Source organism: Anabrus simplex, chromosome 1, assembly GCF_040414725.1.
Source record: "Anabrus simplex isolate iqAnaSimp1 chromosome 1, ASM4041472v1, whole genome shotgun sequence".
NCBI lineage: Eukaryota > Metazoa > Arthropoda > Insecta > Orthoptera > Tettigoniidae > Anabrus > Anabrus simplex.
This window is the reverse complement of record NC_090265.1, coordinates 798,428,319-798,447,328: the sequence shown is the minus strand read 5'-3', so window position 1 is coordinate 798,447,328 and position 19,010 is coordinate 798,428,319. Positions and strand designations below refer to the sequence as shown.

At 38.9% G+C, this 19,010-nt stretch overlaps 1 protein-coding gene across 5 annotated transcripts in view; it reads left to right on the top strand.

Moving 5' to 3' along the window:
- Cbl (E3 ubiquitin-protein ligase CBL) overlaps positions 1-19,010 on the top strand; it is a 468,900-nt gene that overhangs the window by 199,684 nt on the left and 250,206 nt on the right. The window lies entirely within an intron of this gene.

The following is a 19,010-nucleotide window of genomic DNA, read 5'->3' as shown; positions in this document are numbered from 1 at the left end:
TCTTAAATACTTTGCCTCCAAACTTCTCATCTTTTTATATATGACTTGAATTTCCTCCAAACTTCATTAACCACTATTGCTGAGATGAGTGGCTCAGGTGACAGTTGGCTGGTTTGATACCTAATCAGTCTGGTGATATTTGATGGTGGTGAAATACTCTAGCCCCATCCAGAAGAACTCTTATCAGAAAAATTTTCCAGTGCCTTGGCATTCCTGATAACCATAAACCATAGAACAATAGTTTGAATGCAATACCACGACTTGGATAAAGATTCATCTGAATGTGAAAGTAATTGCTGTAAAAAGTGTTCCTCTGAAGACAGGGATAATCAAATAATAGATCATGGAAAAAGCATAAAAGAAGTAAGGATTCAAAGACCAAGTAATAAGCTATGATGTATGGAAGGAAAGAGTTACCTCTGTTTCTGTAGATACAGAAAGGAGTTACCTTTATTAAAGATGTGAATAGAGAAGTAGATAGGATAAAGAATTCATGCTCCTCTGAATCTTGAAAAGAATCCAAAACCAGAAAATGTGATTTGTTTCTATATATTTGACAGGTTCTAGAGCACTATGACCTTGGGATCAGAAGAAAGTGCAAATCTAGTTGACCTGATCTGATCCCAACCCAGAGAAAAACTAAAATTTCACCTTCATGAATCAGCAGAACAGCCTTCACTACTATCAGAAAGGAATATAGCAGGCTATAAGAAAATGTTCTGAAACATACTTGCGTTAGGAGAATGATCTAAAAAGCAAACTGGGTTGTGACATCATCGCAAGAAATGCACGACAGAAATGCAAGAAAGTTCCGTGGATTAAGTAAGAACTTTTGAAGTTAATAAGGAAATGGAACAATCTATACAAAAAGTGGAAACGGTGCCAAACGGAACAAGCGTGGGAAAAGTACAAATCTGCATGGAAAGACACTAAGAATAGGATCAAGGAGGCTTACGATCAGTACATTCATAAGGCGTGCTCAGATACCAAAGAGCTGTGGAAACTATTAAAAAGGAACTGTGGCAGCGCTGCACCAAGCTCCTTTCAAGCTAACGGGAAGTCCTCCATGCCTGCAGACATTGCCTCAGCCTTCAGTGAAGAATTTAAAGAGAATTTCTCCCAGGCACAATCAGCTGGGGACATATATATATAACCAACACACCCGTACCGCCCCTTCCTCTCTCCAGCCTCTACTTCTCGGAACTTGAGGTACTAGTTCGAAGAGGTTTTCACCCCATACGGTGAGCAGCCCTGATGAAATACCCAGCCGTATACTCCATGACTGCTCTGAGTCAGTGGCACCATCTCTCTGCGAACTGTTCAACCTGTCGCTTCACTGTGGATCACTGCCTAAGGATTGGAAGTGTGCTGATGTATTTCCGATTTTCAAGAAAGGGGACAAAGTACTCATTGACAACTATCGGCCAGTGTCTCTCACATCCCACATATGTAAATGTATGGAACGACTTGTAGCCTGTAATATACGAGAATACTTCCAGGAAGGTAATCTGCTAAGTGAAAGCCAGTGCGATTTTCTTCCAGGAAGATTCTGTAATACTTTATTAACGAAGGTTATTGATGAGTAGCAGTTCTCCCTGGAGAAATTTAAAATTGTTCAGGTAGACTGCGTGGCTTTGGACTGGGCTAAAGCTTTTGATCAAATCCTGCACAAGTGACTTTTGTTAAAATTTAAGACATGAATGTTAGGGGAAGTGTACTGGCATGATTGCGGTCGTTTCTCGAGGGTTGAACTCGGCGTATTGTGTTTGATGGAGTTTGATCTTCGACCATTAAGGTAACCTCAGGCACCGTCTTGGGACCTTTATTATTTTATGCATTTGTCTCTGAATTACCTAAATGTGTGACCTTAACCATAGCCCAGTATGCTGATAATGCTGTGGTGTACAGGGATATACAATGTGCAGATGATTGTCTGAAGTTACAGTCGGACTTGGACACTATAGCGGTGTGGTGTTACGTCAACAGTCTCAACATTAATGCTGACAAATGTAAATACGTTAGGTTAAGTAGGTCTCGACACCCAGTACAATGCATATATAACAATTATGTACATATTGAGCAAGTTAAAACCATGCATTTGTTAGGAATAACCATTTCTGACCAACTAAAATGTAACACACAACCAGAGGAAGTGAGATGCAGAGCTGCCAGAGTGCTCGGTTTTATGCACAGAAGCCTCTGTGGGTGCAAGTCGAATGCTATACGGACAACTAACCTGATACTAGTGAGATCTTTACTAACGTATGGTCTACCTGCCTGGCACCCTACCACTGCAACTAACCTTCACAAATTAGGAGGAATCCAACATTGTGCTGAACGACTAATTAACAAGAAAAGCTGCCTGCCTTCTCTCCAATCAATCACCTCCTTGTGTAAACAAAGCGACGTCACCTTACGCAAGTCCCTCAAAGAGGCCATTCACCTTCCACCATTCTTTCGACTCTCTTTATCCTACAGCTCCATCCGCAGTGGCAAAGGGGTGTGTCTTATACCCTCCTATGTGCGAACTGAGTCCTACAAACTAGGTTTCTTCGCTCGCTCAGCGCGGCTTTGGAATGATCTCCCTGCCAACATAAAATGTAGAAATGTAAATGTAGTTAAATGTTATGTTAGGAAGTACATGAGGTGAGAAAATGCTTGTGAATATGTGGAAGAATGAACCAGGAGTGAAAGGTTGTGTAAATGAGAAATATGTATACATTAGGCTATACTTTGTTACTTTACCTGTAAATAGTGTTTATGACTGTTTTAATTTAGGATTTAGGTAATCATTTCATAGGTCAGGGGGCACTACGTGTAGGGGGTTTGTCCTCCTTTTCCCCTGGCCTTCCATAGATACTGTAAAGGTTTATGGTAAATAAATAAATAAATAATGAATGAATGACAGTCAATTATGGACAATACAAATTTGCCAAAGTTCACTCTCTTTTTGAAACACTTCCTAGAATCTGTTGATATACTGCCCTCACACTACTACTGGAGGGAAACAAAGAAACAATACCTGGAGCAGCAATTTCCTTCTTTGATCTTTACAAAGCCTTCTTTTAGAAGTGTAAAGAATGGTCACAGGTGTCAGGGATTTCCACATTCAGTTCAATGAATCTAATGAATGCTCTTTCACCCTCGGAAGTTTGCCTGTGATACGTGTTGTTCCTGTGAAGCTTGAAATATTAAATTTAATCTGGAAAAAGTATTGTGAAAGTATTATCTAAAGATAAAGACTTTGCTTGGCATGGTATAATGTCAAATTCTATCGTCTTCCAAGCTGTTAACACTGCCATATTCGAAAGCTAGCATGCTGTACTATCAAACCAAACTCACAATGCATAATTATTTCATTGTTTACAATCTAATCATTAAACATGTATATCATTGGTTTGATGGAACTCAGGGGAACCCGTCAGCTTCAGCCTTCATTAGTTTAATTACCGACTTGGAATGTTGTCTAAATGAGACCGATGGTCATAAAACGAACAGTCCTTTACAAAAGTGAAACACTGGCACTCAGCAGAAAACAAGAACTTGAAGATGGTCCTATGAATTTATGGTTATTATTATTATTATTATTATTATTATTATTATTATTATTATTATTACAACTACCCCCATGCGGAGGCTGCCACAAGGACAAAGTATGTCGACTACACAGTATTTTGTCTTCTAAGTAACTGTTGACTTTGCTAGTGGGCCAGGTAGAAAAATCACCACAAGGCTCAGGAATACATTTGCAATACGGTTTTTCAGATGATATATAGATGATTACGGAGTATGGTCACTGAACCTCGTATTGCGGCGATAGCGATGTCGTGAAGTCGTGTCCGGCTGAGACTGAGAGAATCCCATAGCTGTACAATAAATTTAGGGATTGTGCCTCGAGCTCCGATCATGAGTCCATGGACGGAAATATTGTCTAGGTGATATTTATCTTTATAGTAGTTTACAGTTGGCTGCTAAATTGACTTCTTTTCGGCGATACAATAAGAACACAACCCCAAAGAGTGAATATATACTTTATTCTTCTCAGCTGAAGACAATCCACCGGTTCAGTGTGCTCTGGAACTCACGTAGGCAGGGGCGCCACTACCTGAGTAGGACTACCTCCAAAGAGGGCCCCTACCTGCTACCTTCCGTTTGAGATCCAATCAAGAGCTGTATTAAAAATGCGAAAAAATTTCAACCTCGATAAGAAAAGGGTGACTGACTTTCTGAGGACACCTGAGAGAATGGGACCAGAATGCCTAGCAAATTGGCGTTAAAAGAAAGAACATCAACAGTCAAGGAAGTTGAGAAATCGTAACCCAAAGGAGTTTGAAACGATCCTGAATAAATAAATAAATAATAATAATTGTGATGGTAGCATCTTTCAAAATAGGAATGCCATAATGTCCAGTGCCCTTCTAAGTTATGTACACAGACATAAAAGGATAGTTGTACAAAAATTCTCAAAAAGGGGGCACATGCAGATGGAGTGTGATAGTGTCCATGCAGCTATTGATATAATGCTTTGCCAAAATGACTTGTATCTGCCTTCCGACTTGTAAAAAGCCATTTCCATATAAGTTAAGGATGTGAGATACACCTTCTTCAAGAATTACTCTGAAGGCAATCAAATGTGTCATATGCCCTGGAAATTGGGTAAATTATTCAGTGGTAATGGATTTGCGAGTTTTGTGTTACGATTCTGATGACACTATCAAGTATGCTACAGATTTTGAGTTGAAATTGCAGAATCTTTCCAGAAGACCAAAAGTAATTTTGGATGACGAAGTTTCATAAAGAGAGAGATTATGAAGAAAGAGTATTATCATCTTCAGGAGATGAAGCCAGTACTTCCCAGCTCATGCTGACAGTTCTAGAAAATAATTTCTCATAAGGAATGGAGTTCTTCTTTTGCGTTTTTATTTTAATAGGTAAACAATATTTCCATTTCTGTATGGTTGTACTCTTTGCTTTAATAAAACTTAAAAGGTTCTCCATTAGACCTTTCTTATTAAACATGTAAATACCTTGTGTCTGCAAAGTGAATGATGTAATACCTTGAATCTACATTAATTTTTCCCACATTTCAAATGTCTCTGAACAGAATTTGAGATAAATAGACCCAAATAATAGGAAAATAGTTTTAACACTGATGCTTTCATGGCCCATAATTGTAGACATTTGGGCTAGATATTAAGTGTTATAGTGTCATACGTGTGTACACCGGTTAGGGCCCCCCTCCCACACTGTCTCACATTATTATTCATCCTCTAGTTTTCTCCACATAATTTCTTTTCATTTTTCAGCTCTGTTCTATCCTGGTGTCTTTCGTTGCATATTATTTTATTAGTTTCTACTTATTTCTTCTACCACATTCGTCCCTGATTCAGTTATGTCCTCTGTAACATCTCATATGCATACGGTGTGATAGAACATGGTAATTAGAGCTTAATGTTGTCATCAGTTCCCGCTTGGAGCGCTGTGCCAGCATACAGAGAGCCACCTGGTGACGAATGAGCATGCCACTACAGCTCGCATGATAATGCATTCTTAAATTCAAACGCTCATTATTGTAGAAGTCTTCCTTGTGAACAGTCAAGATTTTCTTCTGAAGATGTGGGACAAATTTCTCTGCGAAACTTGAAGGGTTTCACCTTGTTTTCTTGACACGGCATAAACCCAAAAGCCCATATCATGTCTACAATAAAATAGTTATTTTGCTTCTCCTGTAGAGTGAGACTAATTGCATTGATGCTGTGGAAAAATAATCTTCTGTTTGTTCTAATAATCATTATCATGCATCACATAACTGTGGAAAAAGAGAGCCATTGTATAAAAAGAACATCCTGTTGCTTCACACTGTGCCACTGATTTTATAGTTACAGTAATATTATAGTACAAAAAGGAAACAACTTAGATGGTTGGTTGTAGCATTCTTCCAAAGAGGAGTCATTTGGACCTACAGTGGTGGAAATATTTATTGCATCACCTTCTATAATTAACATTTTTTGTTATAATCATTGAATAACTGAGCTAAATTGGCCTGATTTCTGTCTATTTCTATTAGAAATGAATATACACAATAATTTTTATCTATTATTTTATTCTTCATTTTTGTTTCTATAAAAATGTCTTTGTTTTTTAAATTTAACACTTTCTTGAAAATGGGTGTAAGTGGATATGCCAACTATTCTGTTTGCTCTTCTGAAATATGAATACTAATTTTGAAAGAAACACTGCACAATAATGTTCAAACATAACACTGGTTGATTTCAGTGTTTGTAAATACACAGTTGCCTCATACGAATGCACTGTTGCCATTTAATACTTTGTTGTTCCTCCGCGCGCCTTAATCACCCCTTGGCATCGTGAAGGCATTGAAAGAATTAACTTTTTAATATACTCCTCACTCAGTTCATGAATCCACACACGCACAATGGTCTCCAACTGTTCCCGTTTATTCCGTGGCTTCTTTTTGCTGATAGCATTTCCCATAACCTTCCAACAATTCTCAATAGGATTGAGATCAGGGCTATTTCCAGGCCACTCTAACACTCAAACCTTATTTTGTCTAAGGAAGGATTTTACCTGAAATGTAGAAATACATGATTAATAACCATTAACATCATCTGCTTCCTGTTTGGTACAAATATTAATCATAGGATTCACCTTCAAAGCTCTGTGGCAAGGAGCGGAGTCATTCTGAAAAATGCAACTGGAAACATCTCCAAACTGGTCTCTTATCGTTGGCATAAGCTTCCTTTCAAGGATGCTTATGTAGGCATCCGCGTTGACAGTGCCATTTATGAAGTCCAGACGACCCACTCCGTGACTGGAAATGCACCCCCAGACCATCTGTCCTTGTGGGTGTTTGTCTGTATGTGTTACACATGATGGCAAAAATTCCTCACCTTTCCTTCGACGCACAAACACTTTTCCATCTGAGCCATGCAGACAAAATTTGGACTCGTCTGGAAAGATTACTCTGTTCCACATCTCTGGTGTCCATGTCGCATGTGCTTTTGCCCATTTTAGCCGCTGTTGTCGCATTGTCTTGGTCAATAAAGGCTTCTTTCTAGGACAACAGGCTGAGAGTCTAGCTTCCAGTAGTCTATTTCTTACAGTTCTACTGGTTACTGAGATGTCACACATTTCTTCCCAGTCTCGCTTTAGTTCATTTGATGACAGGCGGCGAACGTTTAGCGAAAGCCTTTTCAATACCCTATCCTGTTTGGCAGTAGACGCCCTTTTTCGACCTCTTCCTTTCTCGCGATCAACATTTCCGTTTTCCCTGTATTTTTTTCAGTAACCTTGAAATCGTAGACTGATTAAAGCTTGTCTTAGAGGCTATCTCTCTCGTGCTGAGACCAACAGAAGAATAAGCAAGTATTGCAGCTTTCTTTTCTGGCATTAATTCTACTGATCTGCCCATCTTATCGCTGGAAAGTCTCAACTCAGAATGACAGTATAAACACTGGCTTCATTGTAAAAACAATCAACAACAACAAAGAGTTGTGTATTGTTGGAAAAAATTGAGAATTAGTCTAACTATGAATGCAAGAATACGTCAACAATGTTTAACAATAATGGGACTGGTATAAACTGAAGCAAACAGCTGTAAAAGACCAAAAGGCAAAGTAATTCATGGTGATGCAATAAATATTTCCACCACTGTATAAGAATCGGAGAGATTTAATTGAATTGTCTTCAGCTGAGAAGAATAAAGTATATTTTCATTCTTTGGGGTTGTGTTCTTATTGTATCATCATTTTAATTGCAGCTAAATTATTTCAATAGGAAAAACTCGCCTCTGCAGAAGGCGGAAGATTCGACTTGGACAATGTTACAATAAGCTTCATAAGGCTTGCCGACGTAGACACTTACTGAATGACCTTTTCCCCTTGCTATGCAGACAGTATGTGTCGTGCCCATAGAAAAGAGCTGCTTGGAGGGAATGTGACCTCGGCCTGGACACACTAAGTGACCGTGCAGTGTTTCTATATGTACAGTTTGGCCAAGTCCAGTGTTGCTGCCATGTTTCACCCAAGTACTCAGTCAGCTGATAGATGAAGGAGAGTGATGTGATTGTTTCACTAAAGAATAGTTCAATGTTATATGATGTTATTTATATTTCTTATACTGTGTATGTTTCAGTATTTATTACTTTCAGTCTGACTACCTGACATAAGACTTCAAAAATTTAAATTTATACATGGTATACAGCAAGTCCAAATTATTGGAGGGGCTAGAAACTATGTGTGTTAGTACGTAGGTCTGTAATAACATTTTAATACGTGTGGCATGAAAGGGTACACTCAGTGTTTTGAATAGGTAGTGTATGTCATGACTGTTAAGTTATCTTACATTTCAACAAAAATGTTCATCATTGTCATATTCCAGGTTACATAGTTTTACATATCAGAATATACAATGTAATATCATCAAACTATAACTTATACATAGAAATGCACTTTATGTAGGACTTATTAGTATGCAATCCAATATAATCTTATCATACGCAGGAAATGAATGAAAATGAAAACCTACAACCTATTTTCCAGTCATTGACCGGTTCAGGGATGGAATGAATGAAGCCCCCCATCTTGTGGCAAGGATAGTAATTGTGCCGGCTGCCGAGGCCTGTCGCACTCCTCTGCGGCAATGATTAATGACTGACCGATGAAATGAAATGATAATGGAGAGTGTTGCTGGAATGAAAGATGACAGGGGAAAACTGGAGTGCCCGGAGAAAAGCCTGTCCTACGTCCACTTTGTCCAGCACAAATCTCACATGGAGTGACCGGGATTTGAACCACGGAACCCAGCGGTGAGAGGCCAACGCGCTGCTGCCTGAGCCATGAAGGCTTCATGCAGGAAATATAAAACATAGTTTATTAGTCCTGTATAAACTGAAGGGTAGACAAAATTGTTACCTAGCTCCATATTTACATTAAAATAGTATACTGTGCCATTCTACTCATGGTACTAATATAATTAATAACAAAAATCCGCTAGTCTTAAGTGGTGAAAAATCCCAAGCTCGATAGCTGCAGTCGCTTAGGTGCGGCCAGTATCCAGTAATCGGGAGATAGTGGATTCGAACGCCACTGTCGGTAGCCCTGAAGATGGTTTTCCGTGGTTTCCCATTTTCACACCAGGCAAATGGTGGGGCTGTACCTTAATTAAGGCCATGGCTGTGTCTGTGCGAAGTAAAGCAAATACCAATAAATGGTGAAAACAAATGGCTGTCATGGTCCCGGGTTAGTTGTGTATAGTGCCTTGTTAATGATGGCTATGGTTTGATCCCCGCAATATGCAATTAAATATTGGTATCACAATACTGTATAGTTTGATAAAATACTACCTGTTGCTGGTGGAAACAAGCAGTTGTCCTGGTCCCAGGGTACTTGTATTCAGAACTACCCGGGATTCTATCCCTGTGATGTGCGACTAATTCTGTGTCCCGGGTCGATCAGTATCGACAGAAATAAACTGTACATGCATACATACATACATACATGCATACATACATACATACATACATTATCATGATATAGTTGGGGACAAATCATAACGACCTCGCCTCACACCACTACTTTCCAGTGGCAGCTCGGTGTCTATTAATGACTAATAGGATTTACTACCTCTGCTGCAGCCATAGATGCCAAATCGGCTACTGCACTCTACACGAAGAAAGGGTAAATGCTACAGAGAGTGAGGAAGAAAGTGGTTTGGCAGCCACTCCAAAACAAACAAGGATCACTTAGAGCTCATTAACTCAGCAGGGTGCACGGTGGGATTTACAGCTGGCTTTCAGCTCGCTTCTAGGAATTGAGGTTGTCATGTTTTGTCCTCAACTATAGACTGTTATGCCTTACAGCGATCAGTCTGCCAGCTTCTGTGAATTTACTAAACGTCGCCACAATCCTTGATTTGCAACTAGTGTTGTAGCCTCATTTAGTTCTATACCTCTTATCTTTAAATCGTTAGAAACCGAGTGTAACTATCGTCGCCTTTGTCTACCTCCATTATTCTCCTAGGTAACCTGTCCTCCTCCATTCGCCTCACATGAACGCACCACTGAAGCCGGTTTATGCGTACAGCTTCATCCATCAAGTTCATTCCTAAATTAGCCTTTATCTCCTCATTCAGAGTACCCTCCTGCCACTGTTCCCACCTGTTTGTACCAGCAATCATTCTTGCTACTTTTAATGTCTGTTACTTCTAATTTATGAATATCCTGAGTCCACCCATCTTTCGCTCCCGTAAAGCAAAGTTGATCTGAAAACAGACCGATGTAAAGATAGTTTTGTCTGGGAGCTGACTTTCTTCTTACAGAATACTGTTGATCGCAACTGCGAGCTCACTGCATTAGCTTTACGACACCTTGATTCAATCTCACATACTATATTATCACCCTGGAAGAACACACAAGCAAAATACTTGAAATTATCGACCTGTTCTAGCTTTGTATCACCAATCTGACATTCAATTCTGTTGAATTTCTTACCTACTGACATCAATTTAATCTTCGAGAGGCTCATTTTCATACCATACTCATTGCACCTATTTTAAAATTCCAAGATATTAGACTGCAGGCTTTCGGCACAATCTGCCATTAAGACCAAATCATCAGCATGGCCAGACTGCTTACTACATTTCCACCTAACTGAATCCCTCCATGCCATTTTATACCTTTCAGCAGATGATCCATGTAAACTACGAACAGCAAAGGTGAAAGATTACAGCCTTGTCTAACCCCTGTAAGTACCCGGAACCAAGAACTCATTCTACCATCGATTCTCCCTGAAGCCCAATTGTCAACATAAATGCCTTTGATTGATTTTAATAATCTACCTTTAATTCCATAGTCCCCCAGTATAGCAGCGAACATCTTTTCCCTCGGTACCCTGTCATATGCTTTCTCTAGATCTACGAAGGATAAACACAACTGCCTATTCCTCTCGTAGCATTTTTCAATTACCTGGCGCATACTGAAAATCTGATCCTGACAGCCTCTCTGTGGTCTGAAACTACACTGGTTTTCATCCAACTTCCTCTCAACAACTGATCGCACCCTCCCTTCCAAGATGCCAGTGAATACTTTGCCTGGTATACTAATCAATGAGATACCTCGATAGTTGTTGCAATCCTTCCTGTTCCCTTGCTTATATATAGGTGCAATTACTGCTTTTGACAATCTGAAGGTACCTTACCGACACTCCATGCTAATCTTACTGCTCTATGAAGCCATTTCATCCCTGCCTTCCCACTATACTTCACCATTTCAGGTCTAATTTCATCTATTCCTGCTGCTTTGTGGCAATGGAGTTTATTTACCATCCTTTCCACTTCCTCAAGCGTAATTTCACCAACATAATTTTCCTCCTCTCCATGAGCTTGGCTGTTTGCAACACCACCAGGACGATTTCCTTTTACATCGAGAAGATGTTAAAAAATATTCCCTGCACCTTTCCAGTGATTACCTGGGATCTATTATGAGTTCACCTGAATTACTCAAAACACTGTTCATTTCCTTTTTCCCTCCCTAAGAATCTATATTACTGTCCAGAAAGGTTTCCCTGCTTCTTGATCTAGCCTATCCAGGTTATTACCAAAATCTTTCCATGACTTCTTTTTGAATTCAACAACTATTTGTTTCACTCTGTTTATTTCATCTACGTACAAATCCCTGTCTGCCTTGGCCCTTGTTTGGAGCCATTTCTGATAAGCCTTCTTTTTACGTTTACAAGCTGCTCTCACGTAATCATTCCACCAAAATGTTCGCCTTTTCCCATCTTTACACACATTTGTTCTTAGGCATTGCCTTGCTGTTTCTACTACAGCATCCCTGTATGCCACCCATTCTCTTTCTATATCCTGAACCTGCTTACTGTCTGCTGTTCGAAATTTTTCACTAATCATATCCACATACTTCTAATTTCCTCGTGCTGGAGATTTTCTGCCCTTATTTGTTTGCAGACAGATTTCACTTTCTGTACCTTAGGCCTAGAGATACTTAGTTCACTATAGATCAGATAATGGTCTGTATCATCGAAAAATTCCCGGAAAACTCGTACATTCCTAACAGATTTCCTGAATTCGAAGTCGGTTATGATAGTCTATTATGGATCTCATGTGTAGCGGTGAATAGCCTTATGCTTGAAGAATGTATTTGTAACTGCTAAACCCATACTAGCACAGAAGTCCAGCAAATGCTTCCCATTCCCATTAGCTTCCATATCTTCCCCACATTTTCCAATCACCCTTTCGTATCCTTCAGTTCTATTCCCAACTTTCGCATTGAAATCACCCATTAGCACTAATCTATCCTTGCTGTTGACCCTGACTACGATGTCACTCAATGCTTCATAAATCTTGTCAACTTCATCCTCATCTGCACCCTCACATGGTGAATACACGGTGATAATTCTAGTACTAATTCCTCCAACTGACAAATCTACCCACATCATTCGCTCATTTACGTGCCTAACAGAAACTATGTTGCTTGCAATGATATTCCTGATAAAGAACCCTACCCCAGACTCTGCCGTTCCCTTTCTAACACCCGTCAAGTACACTTTATTATCTCCTCTCTCTTCCTTATATCTCCTCTTACCCAAATATCACTTACTCCTAGCACATCCAGATGCATCCTCTTTGCTGACTCAGCCAGTTTTACTTTCTTTCTTCCATAAGCCACATTAATATTGATAGCTCCCCATCGAATTTCATTTCGTTCGCCATGTAGTTTCCAAGGAGTTCCTCGCCTGTCAAATGGGAGTGGGACTCCATTACTCCCATTGGTTCAAAGCTTGCTTAAAATGTTCTGAGCTCGGTAAATTCATGAAGCAGGATGCTACCCTACTTGCACATAGTCCAAGTGAGGATCTCTCCTGTAACGGGTTATGGACCATGACTCAGAATATGTCTGAGACGCCCACTCCCATGCCATAGCAACTGGTATCCTGACTCTCAGGACCACCTACTAGGCCACTCAGCCGTTGCCCATGGTTCACGAACTAGGACGTGACTACAGTAACCCACACCATGAACCACCCACACCATGAACCATTGTATTCTACATTTTTTTTGGTGTTACTATCGGTTTTGCTGCTTTGTTATTATTGATATCATGATTATGTATGGGAAAATATAACTTGATGCTAGGCGGCGCTTATGACTTGGTTCTTTAAGAGATCAATAGCCATAAAAGCTTGAGTTCCATCACAATAGCTCATACAGTGAAAATGAATGAGATATAAATTATTGGAACAGGCCGTTCCTGTGACTGTTATATACAGGTTTTAGATAAAAGGGACATTTTCGGGGATTTTTGGAAACTTGTGAAAAATATAATAATCGTGAATATCGCTGATATGGAAGGTTTGTGGAATATGTTGAGAAAAAAAAAAAGTTACGCTTGCCAGACGTGTTGGCGAGTTGTGATTCAGCCGCCCCTAACATGGGGAACAGGCGCTGTTGGGTTACCGCCAGTAACATGTGGAGCCGTCATGCCCTTTGTGTGTCGTACTCATATTAATCCCAAAGTATAGGGCTGCCTCTTCCAACATCTCCATCGTACCGATGGTCTCCCTCTCCGCCGTTGATGTCGTTGAGGTCTTCACTCATAACCCTGAGCGGGGACCGTTACCAGATACTACACACTGGGTCAGTGTGCTCTGGGACTCACATAGGCAGGGTCGCCACTCCCTGGGTAGAGCTGCCTCTTAAGAGGGTCTCTACCTGCTGCTGAGATTGAAAATGCACTTAATCTATTCACTGCCAAACCAGTATTTATACGTTACTGAACGCTGTTCCTCGTCTGCTAAACCAGTATATATATGTTTTGGTGCGGTGGGTATTTAACCGATCTCACAAATGAACGCGATATAGTGTCATGCTTTGAGATTCCGTTAAAATGCTCAAAGAAGCTCTGTACGGCAGATATACCACTCCATTTCGTGTGTTTTGTAAGCGATCTGATGTTATTTCAGCTTTGTTGGAGTGGAACATCTTTACCACTAACGTTTAGCCATCATGGAATCTTGAAGTATACATTAATCTCTTATTGATGAAGAAATGAAATGTTTCCTCATAAATAGCGATTCTGGAGAGCTATATTTTGATAATGAAGATGGAGAATATCTTAGTGGCGATATTGAACTATAATAAAGTGCGAGACAAAGTAGTAATGATGAATCTCATGCGGAATTGTCATCCTTTCCTCAGATAAATTATTTTTCCCCAAATGTAAATGATTTTGATAATATCAGTTCTGGGATCAACAATTTTATATTATGTTTCAGTAATAGTATCACCGAGCAGAGTAGCCGCGCATATTAACATGCTACGTCTATGGAGCCAAGTTCTGCACTTGGCAGGCGAGTGGGTTCGAACCCCACCGTCGGCTGTTCTGAGAATGTTTTTTTTGTGTGTGCACTTTCCTTTTTTCACTCCCAAGCAAATGTCAGGACAGTTCCTATTCATAAGCCACAGCTTATTCCTTCCACTTCCTTACCCAGTTTCGTTCACCATCATTCATTTCATATTCATTATTTTCTCAACTGAGGTTTGCATCAGGAAGGGCATCCGGCCATAAAAATATGGTGTAAAATATAATATCACTTCATCCCCGACCCCGTATTGGGCTGCGGGGTTAAGGGGACAATACGCATTCCGTTAATAGTACCAGTAAAAATGTATCTGTAAAAGTGCTTCTTGCTTAAAAACTCGGCAGTGAAAAGGTTAAACAACTAAAGTGTAAAAAAATCCCCTGGGGAGGATAAAAATAACTAATGAAATCCTGAAAGTAGGTGGAAGAGATGTGCTAGGAGCCATGAGAATACTCCTCAGCAAGTCTATTAACTCTGGAAGAATACCAGAAAATTGGAAAAATGCTGAAGTGATACTACTATTCAAGAAAGGTGATAAGGATGAGTTTATCACACCTTTACAAGCTCCTGACTAAAATTGTAACCAACCGCCTCACAAGAGAAACTGGATTTTTTTCAATCTGCCGAGCAAGCAGGATTTTGTAAAGGTTTCTCAACTGTTGAACACATCCAGACTATTCGTCGTCTTCTTGAAAAAGCCACTGAGTACAGCATCAAGATTCATCTGGCCTTCATGATTATAAAAAAGCTTTTGACTCGGTGAAGATTTGGGCAATCATGAAATCACTTCAAAAATGCCATGTTAAACTCAAGGTATATAAATCTCCTGGAAAGCATCTATGATCAAGCAACAATGGTAGTCAGAGAGGATGAAGACCTCATCACCAATAAAATCCCAGTTGGCAAAGAAATTCGACACGGTGACACAATGACACAATCTCTCCAAAGCTATTTACCTTTACCTTGGAAGATGGATTAAAAATCAACGGGTTATATTTGAACCACCTGCGTTTTGTCGATGACGTGCTCATAAGTGAAAATCTAGATGAGCTAGAAAAGCATGATCCAAGAATTAAAAATTGACTCTGCTAAGATTGGTTTGGAAATGAACATTAGTAAAGCGAAAATACTAAGCCCAGACAGCTAACCACTTAAAATGGGAAACCAATATATAGAAGCTGTCGATGAGTACGTCTATCTTGCACACAAGATAAAGCCTGGAAAAGAAAACCAACGTGCAGAAATTCCTCGCAGAATAGGTATGAGTTGGATAGCATTCTGAAAACTAAGATTCATCCTGACCAACAAGAATGTTCCAATTAACCTCAAGACCAAGGTTTATAATACGTGCTGCGTGCAGCCAGTTACTACTTACGGTCTGGAAACGATGACACTGATGAAGGAAAGTGCTCGCAAGCTTCAGCAAACACAACGAGCCATAGAGCGGCAGATGCTAGGGATCAGCCTTAGGGTTAAGATCCGTTCAGAGGACATCAGGAGAAGAATGAATGTTAACAGACATCCTAGAGGGAGTAGCAAGACTAAGATGGCAATGGGTAGGACACGTAGCTCGACAAGACTACAACAGGTGGACCTCTAGGATTGTTCACTGGAGACCGTGGGAACACAAGAGAAGCATTGGAAGACCCCAGAAGAGGTGGCTCGATGACACAAAGCTGTTGGCTGGAACACGCTGGTTCCAAGTGGCTCAAGACCGAAGACGATGGAAGCATATGGTAGAGGCCTATATCCAGAAGTGGATTGAAATAGGCTAGAAAAGAAGAATAAGAAGAGGATCACCTATATTTATCCTCGTACCATAAAATAGCAAGAGACGTGAAAGATAAGAAATTATATTCCAAACAACTTTCGTTATGTATAGGTTTTCAATAGGCTAATAATTAACACGGAAATACGGCCATTTACTGCTTTGCCCTCTTAAAAATTGCTAACCCATTTTGTTGTTACCTTTTAAAATGTATGTGAAAACTCTACTCATTGCTAAGTGCGTCTTCTAACATGATATTTTGAGAGCTGAAAATAAACATTTGTCCAGTTACATTTTAAAACCCTTTTTGTATTCTGCTTCCATAAGCACAACAGCCTGGCGTGCTTTTCCTTCAAAACTCAGACTTCAGAAATATGTCAATTCACACGCATTTCAAAACTAATAATACCTAATAATCCCCCTTGCTTAATAATAAAAATATTTTTGATACTATTAAAGTTAAAACACTTCACTGAAATTCCATAAAGAGTGATCATACCCTGTGCGGAATACATATGTTTATATCAGCTGACGGAATATTTGGCTAAAAGATGGCGGAGCCAATCAGAATGAAGTACTCGTTGGTCACACTGTGCATGTAGAATCACTGTAAGTGACACATCGCAGGACCGTATTCTATGTTCATTGAAACTTGTGGCTTCTCATTCTGTCAAACACACAAGTTCAGTATAAATATTCCACTATAACATAGACCACAGTATTAAACAAGGAGTAAAAATACACACTATTAAACAAAGAATGACATAATTTGTTCTTAAAAGAAGTAAGTTTCAGTAACAAGTTATTGCAAACTTAACGAAAATCTGTTCTATTGTGGTTTCTATTTCTTCATGTTGCACTTTTACTAACCATTCATGATTTTGTAAACAGAAAATGGAGAGAGAATGGTCGTGTGACATTTGATCATATATAATTACAGTTTTAAGTTCTCAACTTCTTGAAAATTTATAAACACCTTTTAAATGATCTTGTAAGCTAATATAATTGTTTCAGGGTATATTTGGCTAAATCGATGTAGAATTCAAGAAGGAATATATCCATAAAATATTGCACAATAATTTGACACTGCATTTTCATATTAATGATTTAAAAAATCACAAATTGTTGAAAAATGGTTTATTATTCTTAGGTGTAGGAAAATCAGTTTTGTTGGAAGTCTTGTGTTATACCTTCCTTTGTTCGTTATTTTGCAGTCTGTTTTCTTTCCTCTTTCCATCTGCTGTTCTGTTTTTGTTCTCTCGATCCTTCGTGATCACCTTGAAATACTCAAACTTCAGGTCTTGTTGTCTAATATTTAAAACATTTGTTAACGACTTTTCTTCCATTCTGAACCCTTAGAATTTGAGTCTCCATTTCCTTGTCATCTCCATGACTTCCTTTTTCCTAGTACGCACACAGTTCTTCACATTCTCATAAATTTACTGCCATCGATGATCTTTGGGCCCATTATTTTTCAGTGAATCTTTCTCTCAAACTTCTTGGCTTCTCGTATTGTAGCATTTCTAATCATTCAAAGGTATTCAGTTGGCATAAGATGCTCAGTTCTTAACCGAAACCCGGCTTAACCGAAATGCTCTGGCAAAATTGTAATTTAATATTTTGTTTTTACCCTCTCATTCTTAGCCGTCAATATAAATAATTCTCTAGCTATATGTGCTGAGAGCTACTATGCAAACCCCATTGTTATATCATGACTTATACCAGAATGCATGTGTAGCATCAAACAATACAGTTTCGTACCATCTACTTCATTCCATGATACATTTTTTTCTTGAACAAGCATGAAATTACTATTACCACATTGTTGTTATTATTATTATTATTATTATTATTATTATTATTATTATTATTATTATTATTATTATTATTATTATTATTATTGTTATTATTATTGACAATGAAGATTATATAGACTGTGGTCAACGTTGCTTCAGTTGCGGGAGTTTCATCTTGTTTACTTGATCGGACTATACTACAGCTTCTGTTAGGAAACCAGGGAAGTCCAGCGACCCTTCTCCATTCATATATTTTATTTCACCCAAGGTCGTTCCACTGGCCTTGTAGTTTTATACTGTACTTCCAATGCTTTTCTTATCCCATTGCAAAAGAAATTGTTTCATTATTTCAGATTGATTCGCGCTTTGTTGAACAAAGCAATGAATCTACGGTGGCGCGACAGAGCTGCACCAAGAAAATTCAGAAGAAAATCACTGATTTTATTCAATGAGTGACATTATGTAAACATTTTAATGTTAATGTACAGTATGCACCTTTCCTTAACAGAGTTTATGCATTTTTGTTTTGACATTTAACTTCCGAAAATATTTACCATGTTTCATCCGAAAAGAACGTGTCAACCGAAGTTGCTCCGCCCCTTTTATTTTGGATAAAGGGGGTTCTGCTGTACTGTGTTATAATGTCATAAATTAGGATTGCCGTGAGATTGCTTGTTTTCTTGTAGAAGGTATGTTGTGTTCTATGAAGAACAGTGGCCATCCTTTTCCTGCTGTTATTGGCTTTTCTTTTGATAGTTTTCAGCGGCATAGTCTCACAGAGATATTTGAAGCTTTTCATACTATCCCGAGGTGATCAGGAACCATTTTGATATGTCATGTAGTTCATTTTCTATTTTTTTTTTTATTTTTTTTAATTTTTTTTTTTTTCTTTCTTCAGAGACAGTCTGGAGTCCAATTTTTTTTCTTTCTTTCCAGCTTTCAACATTAATCCTTGTATTTGCTGTCATGTGTTTTATATTTCAACTAGTCATAGTTTAACATTTGTCTTGTAGGTGCTATCATGTGTTATATATTGCTATTCGATAAGTT